The sequence below is a fragment of the Marmota monax genome, unplaced genomic scaffold, assembly GCF_021218885.2.
Source record: "Marmota monax isolate L192 unplaced genomic scaffold, Marmota_monax_Labrador192_F-V1.1 WCK01_AAM20220418_F8-fsc00014, whole genome shotgun sequence".
Taxonomy (NCBI): domain Eukaryota; kingdom Metazoa; phylum Chordata; class Mammalia; order Rodentia; family Sciuridae; genus Marmota; species Marmota monax.
In genome coordinates, this window is record NW_026695222.1 from 32,982,154 (window position 1) to 32,988,974 (window position 6,821).

Genomic DNA, 6,821 nt, shown 5'->3' on the forward strand with positions numbered 1-6,821 from the left:
CGCACTCCTGCAACTAGAGTGAGCTGTGAAATGTAAACCAAATCATGTTGGTTCATATGCCCTCCTGCTGAGACTCTCAATGGCTCCCTATTACTCTTAGAATAAAATCCAGCTCCCCATCCTGGCTCCCATTGCCTCTGTGGCTGACTTCTGCAGCTCATCTCCTCGGCCTCCTCCTGGCTCGCGCCCTGCAGTCACACGGACCACCTGTGCCTCCAGCTCACGCTGCTCATCCCTGCCCCAGGCCCTTCACCTGCTGCTTCCCATCTCTTCCTGGCGCTCTTTGCCATCCTTCATGTCTCAGTTTAAATGAACTCACCCCGGCCAGGCCCAACCCACTCTCCTCAGCTGCTGTTTATCTCTTTTACAAACCTAAGCATTTAGCCAGCACCTATTGTATACCAACCACTGTCCTATGTCCTGAAGTCTACATAGCAAGACAGACGGGGGAAATCTCCCTGCCTTCCTGGCACCACCCCTGGCCTTCTGGGGACTAGATGGGCCGTAGGGGCCACCGCGGCCTCAGCGAACTTCCTGCGCCTGGTGACTCTGTGTTCCAGGAGGCGCACACAGAATGACGTGGGTGAGTCGTGCAGGGGAATGAGGTCACAGCAGTGAGAGGAAGACAAGTGAGGACTCGAGCCGCCGCAGAGGCCTGGCCGGGGCCTTGGACCGACAGCCTTCCCACCTGCACCAGGGGCTGTGTCCTGGTTTGGTTTGTTGTGACGCAGCTGAGGGGATGGGGACAGGAGGCTGCAGGACTGGGAAGGCCCCGCCCTCTGGAGCTGGCTCTGGAAGGAGCCGGAGGGCGATGGATCCAGGTGGGGCAGAAAATGTCAGGTGGCAACAGATGCCCAGACAGACAGGGGACGGAGGGCTGAGGCCACAGTTAGACAGGGGGAGGCTGGGGTGGGCTTCACCCAGGAGACCCCACTGGAGCAAAGACCCCGGGGTGCAGTCCGAGGGAGCCAGGAGACACCACAGAGGGACTTCCAGGCATCAGCAATGGCGGGGCCGCACTCCCGTGGCAGTGTGCACTGCTTTAGGGACGTGGGCAGGCCACTGTGGCGGTCTGGGAGCAGGGCCGAGAGGTGCGGGGCACTCGCTGGGTTCTTTCTGGGGACGAGGGAGCTCTGCGCAGGGGCTGTGAGTGCCGCAGGTGGGGGATGGAGGTGGGCAGGCAGGATCAGGCAGGGTTGGGCCCTCAGCATCCGGCAAAACGCTTCCTCTGTGTGTGTGTGTCTGTGTGTGTGCGCACACACGTGCATGCACTCTGGGGGTGGTCAGCTTGTCTGATCTCAGATTCTTGGGGTTTTGAAAAGCCCTGCTGGACCTGTTCACATGCCCGGACGGTGGGTGTCTGCACCTGTGTCCACTCGGGAATTCACTCACTGCAGCCTGGGAGAGCCTGGAATCCAGGTGGACCTGCTCGGGCGTGCCCCCACACTCCTGGCTGGGTGTCTCTGGGCAGTGACGTTAACTTCTCTGGGCCTCGTTTCCTCACCTGTAACACGGGCACAATGAGTGCTTGCACCTCCCGGGCTCTGCGAGGTCTCAGGAGAGCGGGCCGCGTGGAGGACCTTAGCAGGCACCGAGCAGGCCTTGGGCGCTCTGCGGCCTGCCCTTCCCCCTCCTCCCTGCCTTCCTCCCTCCTCTCTTCTGGCCTCCTGTCCTCACCCACCTGAGTACACTGCATTCCGAGAGAGCAGTGGCGTCCATCTGTCCTTTGCTTAGCGTCTAGCCCCTGCCCAGGGCCTTGCCGCACAGGCAGGTGCTCGTGGACATGCGCCCAGGGATGAGCTCCCTGAGTCCTGAGCAGCTCTGGGGTGGGGCGCGTCACAGACTCCAGGAGCACAGATCAAAGTGGGGCCACAGACGCATCTGCTGGGAACTCGTGTCCCTGGCCCTGGCTCCAAACGCTAAGGCCAACAAAGGAACACCAATGAAATGTTTAGCGTTTGCAGCTCATGTGTAAGATTTAGGTCAGGTTTATGGACCAGGGAGAGGTGGATTTTTATCTGCTGTATGTGGCTTCTTAGGACATTGGGTCCCCTGTGTGACCAATGTTCTCTCTTTAAAAAATATGCCTAGCAGCACATTTTTATCATTTTACTATTTATGAAGATGCACTGAAGCATCTCTCCCTGGGAGCGCTGGGGGTGCTCCGGGGACCTGGGCCAAGTGACAACTGGAGCCTTCTGATTTCACCAGCACTGCCAGGCCCTGGCCAGCCGGCCCGGTGTGATCTCACCGAGGCCTTAGACCCTGTCCAGGCCGACCTTGAACTATCTCCATGTTACCTGTGGAAGGTCTGAGGTTCCCCTCAAGGTCGTCCAGATCTTAAGCTCACCCAGGCCTCGACCCTGGGTGCAGCCAGGACTCCAAAGCCCAGGCCCTCGCCAGCTGCTAACACCGTCTTGGGCCTGATGAATGGTTCCGGAACAGCCTCCCGCACCCTGGACAGGTGGGCTAAGCAGTGGGAATAAAGGTCCTAACGAGCATCTTGGCTCACACGTTAATTTAGTGTGGTTTTTGTGGGTCTGGAGAGTTCTATTTGAATGCATGTGTGTACGTTTCTATTACACCAGGGGCCTTGGAGGATGCTCCGGGTATCATTTCGCTACTTTTAAATATATACGGAGGCTTAGAGCTGTATCTTTGTTTCTGTGATTTGTTTGGTACTAAGTCCTTGGTGAGGAAAGGCCCCAAGGAGAGCCTGGGGCTGTGGGGCACCAGAGCGGCATTCTGATGACCCAGGGGAGTGGCGCCCCGAGGGTGGGGCCCCCAGCTCCAGTCCCCCCACCAGCTCAGCGGCCTGGGGTAGTCAACTGTCACTTCCTGGAGTCTGACAAAGCCCCGGGGTGACTTTGCCCCAGATTGGGCCACACAAAGGCCACAGCCCCCAGAGGAAGGGGTGAAGCCACATGGGTGGCCAGGGTGGGGTGGGGAGTTGCCCTAGGACCCCAGGGGAAGTCGGGCTGGACCTCTGTACCCCTGAGGCAGCGTTGGTCCTGGAAGGCTCCTGTCACAGCTAGGCTCTGTGGCTGCCGCCTGGCAGCCTCCACCCAGCCTCCATGGTCCTCCTGGAGGCTTAGAGGCCGGGTCCCCTCCACCTGTTGATGTCCGTACAGCGCAGCCCAGGGGCTCTGGTGGCAGCAAGCTCGATACTCTCTGCAGTGTCCTGCTTAGCGGGGACCTGGGTCCCTGAGGGCTCAGGGTCACAGGTCAGGACAGAGCTGGGTGCAGCCAGGTGCAGGAAGACATGGTGACTGTCACCAGCAGGTACAGGCCACTCTCTCTACAGGGCTGCACCTGGAGCTGGTGCCCAAGGGGCAGTGGGGAGCGCCCCACCTGCCCCCCATCGGGGTTGCCTGAGCGGCGAGGTGAAGGCCAGGTGAAGGCCAGGTGAAGGGAGGCCGAGGTCCGTCCTCAGCGGGAGGCACTGTCGCAGGCCTGCTGCATCCTGGAACCAGAGGAAACTTGAGAGTGGGGCTGGCACCGCCCCCTCCATTGGCTCCCTCCAGAGCCGCAGGGGCTTTCCCAGGTGGCCAGGGCCAGAAAGGCCCGAGCCCACGTTCCACTCGAGTCCGGCCCTGAGATCCCCGTCTGCTCAGGGGTTCACCCTTCTGTACGAGGACAGATCCGCTGCTTTCTCTTTCAAGGGAACCTAGCAGCCATGAGTCCCCATGGTCCCCAAGAGCACCCCCCCCTTGTTCTGTGGCCTGCAAAGTTGGCAGGTGGCCCACAGGGGACCCCTCGCCTCTGGCTGGTGTCATCCTCCCCTTGGGGACCCCCGGCCCATGAGGGCTGGAGCCTGGGTTCGCCTACTCCTTCCTGCCGGGTGACCTTGGCCTGCCTCTGCCTGGCCTCTGCCTGGCCTCCCCAGCTGCTCCCACCTTCCCCGTGGTGTAGCGAGGAGCCCCCGAGCTGAAGGGGAGAGGGCAGGCCTGGGGGAGAGGCCAGGCTGGTGGTTGTCACTCAGAGTCCCAAGAAGGGGACTGAGCTATTGTAGGTGTCTGGGCAAGGTGTGTCCTCCAGATCACCTGACCACTGACCTCTTGGACATCGCATTGTTATTTTCTTCTCATGCCGACGTCACCATGCGGGTGTCCTCCTTGGCTGGTGGTGTAGAGAGGCTGGCCCTGTCTCGTCTGCCATTGTACCTGCTGGAGCTGGGGTCTAACCCAGGGACGTAGTGAGCACCCACTGACCAGAAGAATCAGTGAATAAGGGGGGGGGGGACACACGCACACACTCATGCCACACCCACCTGTCCACACTGGCGCACCTCTGTGTGCACACTCGCCCTCTTGTCTCCTCTCAGGTGTGGGACAATAGAGAGGAGTGGGGACTGTGGCAAAGTGGGTGTCGTGGGCCCTGTTTGGAGGGGCAGCAGGACTTGGCTCCAGGGATCTTGGCCACGCCCAAACACGACCTCCACGTCCCAGGTCTTCCTGTTCAGGAGAAGCCTGCAAGTGTGATGTTTTAAGGTATGAACTTCATGGTTATGGACTGACCATAGAAAACTGTCCTGGGGGAGCTGGGTCCATGGACCAGGGCTCATGCCTCTGAGGAGGGCAGCCGGGCCAGCAACTGGCAAGGGCCTAGGACATTTGAGTGAGCCTCCCCTCCCGCCTACAATGGGAAGGGGACAGCGGGAGCAGATGGAAATGCAGGAGGGGACAGGGAGATCGTAGAGGGGTCGGTGTGGGAATTCTCATGCGGTGTCCTGACCCGGGGTGTCCTGGGAATTGTGGAGACAGTTCTGGTCATTATAACAGTTGGGCACCTCTGACAAGGTGTGGCGGGGCCGGAGCTGCCTGGGCTCGGCCCCCTGCCAGACTGTACTGGTCACTATCCTGTCCCCTGTCCTGCACTCACATGTGAGGACCCGAGGCCTGACCTGCTGTGGTCAGCTCAGAAGTCTGATGCGGACACTCTTGACCGGATAGTAGCATCTTCTTACTAGAGCCTCTGTTCCCGATTTCTTTGAGGGTAGGGCGTCGCTGACCTTCACAAAGTGCTGTGTGTGGCCAGGCCACATCATCTCGTCAGTGTCATTTCCCAGCAGCGCAGGGGAGGTTGACATCATGGTGACCTCACTGAGGGCCTGCCGAGGCGGGATTCAGACCCTGGGCTGTCGGCAAAGCCTTGAGCGCCTCCTCCTCCAGCCCCTGTGACAGTGGCAGCGACCCTGAGCAGCTGCAGCTAGTGTCCATCCCGGCAGCTGAGCCCTCCTCAGTGGACAGCCATGTTCCTGTGTCCAGGGACTCCTGGTGCCACCCAGCTATGCCCCAGTTATCCACGTCCCTGAGGGGGCAGAGCCTGGAGCGTCCCCTCCTCTCCCCATAGGGATTTCGTGGGGAGGTGGGGACAGCAGCCGTGGGGACAGGTCCTATTTAGAGAGGACCCGGGCCCCTCCTCAGTCCTCCACAGCAGTGTGGGAGAAGGCCACCTGAGCTGTCTCCAGCCCAACCCCATCTTGGCATCAGAGCCAGATGGCCAGGCCTGGGTCAGGTCCAGAAGCCGGGTTTGTATTGCCCCCAGCAGTGGCCTTGGGGGCTGTCCTGAGCCTGCTGTACCCCTGTGATTGTCCCCAAAGCGTAAAGTAGCAGACCCGAGTGTGGCTCAAGGTGAGGAGCCCTAGACGTCCCCTCGTCAGCTCCTCTTGTCCCTATTCTGTCCTGTTCGGCAGGGACGCTGGAAATTTGACCTCAGACACTTTGGGGCTGACCCCTCCCCTCTTCTGAAGCTTACCAGGCACCAGGTGACAGCAGGGACCACCAGGGTCCTCGGGGCCCCTCCCTCCAAGCTAGCAGTTGGTCGGCATCTGTCCTTCAGCCTGGACTGGCTGATCAGTCATGTGGTCGTCATGGAGACGCTCCTTGGTCCTGGGCCAGCTGTCCTCTGCTCCCTCTGTGCACTTGGGGACACGGGGTCACCCCACAGCTCCTGTCTGCACTGGACAGCTGCTCCCTGCCATCCCAGCAGCCCTGGCTGGGTTGTGTGAGAGTGTGGGCAGGGCCAGGCCAGCCCCCGGGGTGCACGGGATGGGGGGGCTGTGGCACCCTGGAGGGCACGTCCCGTGGCTCAGCTTGGCCAACTGTGAGGCAAAAGGGCCCGGAGCCTTGGCTTTTGGAAGAGGGCAGCATTTTTATATGAATCTCCTGGTTTTTAAAACTGGCAAAACCCACTTAAAAGGCCCCATGGGAGCCAGACAGAAAGGCCCGAGGCCAGCGCTGGCCTTGCCGCCCTCTCTGCTTCCACCGGCCTGTGCTGTGCTCAAAGCCACACCCACTGGGGACGCCGGCCACTCCCTGAGACTTAACTCAGTGTCCCTAAGGTTTCTCTGACTTACACAGGCCCCAGAAGGGACAGAGTCTCAGCCAGCTTGACAGGAACGTGGCCAGCCATCTTCCAAAACGTCGAGGAGCAGACGTGACCAACAGGGAAAAGCTCCTGTCCTGGTGTTCCACAGGGGGCCGGGAGAGGAGGGGCCCTGAGCTGAGCTGGTGCCCCCCCAGCCCCGCCCGCGAAGCCCACCCTCTGCGCCACCAGCCCTGAAAGCTTCCTTCTGTTGGCCGTGTCCTTCCTCACGACCTCTGCCCACAGCTGGCCCCTCTGCCCCTGCACAATGGGGCTCCCAGGGCAGATGGTGGCCCCAGCCCAAGGCACGTCCCCGCCTTTCACATGAAAATGGGGGAGACAGCAGACAGATGTCCACCAAGCCGGCCTCCCCGAGCAACCCGGCCCCAAGGCCACGACCCTGCCAGGTGGCACAGCCCTGGACAAGCAGCCTCTGCCGGCCTCTCACCCCCCAG

General features: G+C 61.0%; 1 long non-coding RNA gene across 1 annotated transcript; it reads right to left on the bottom strand.

The window, feature by feature from the left end:
* Window positions 1-1,374: 1,374 nt before the first annotated feature.
* LOC124085787 (uncharacterized) lies at window positions 1,375-6,516 on the bottom strand. The gene is made up of 6 exons (XR_006849557.2): window positions 5,758-6,516; window positions 4,882-5,110; window positions 4,271-4,469; window positions 4,056-4,179; window positions 1,682-1,919; window positions 1,375-1,504 (listed from the first exon to the last, which is right to left on the bottom strand). It is a non-coding gene; the product is annotated as an uncharacterized LOC124085787 (long non-coding RNA).
* Window positions 6,517-6,821: the final 305 nt, after the last annotated feature.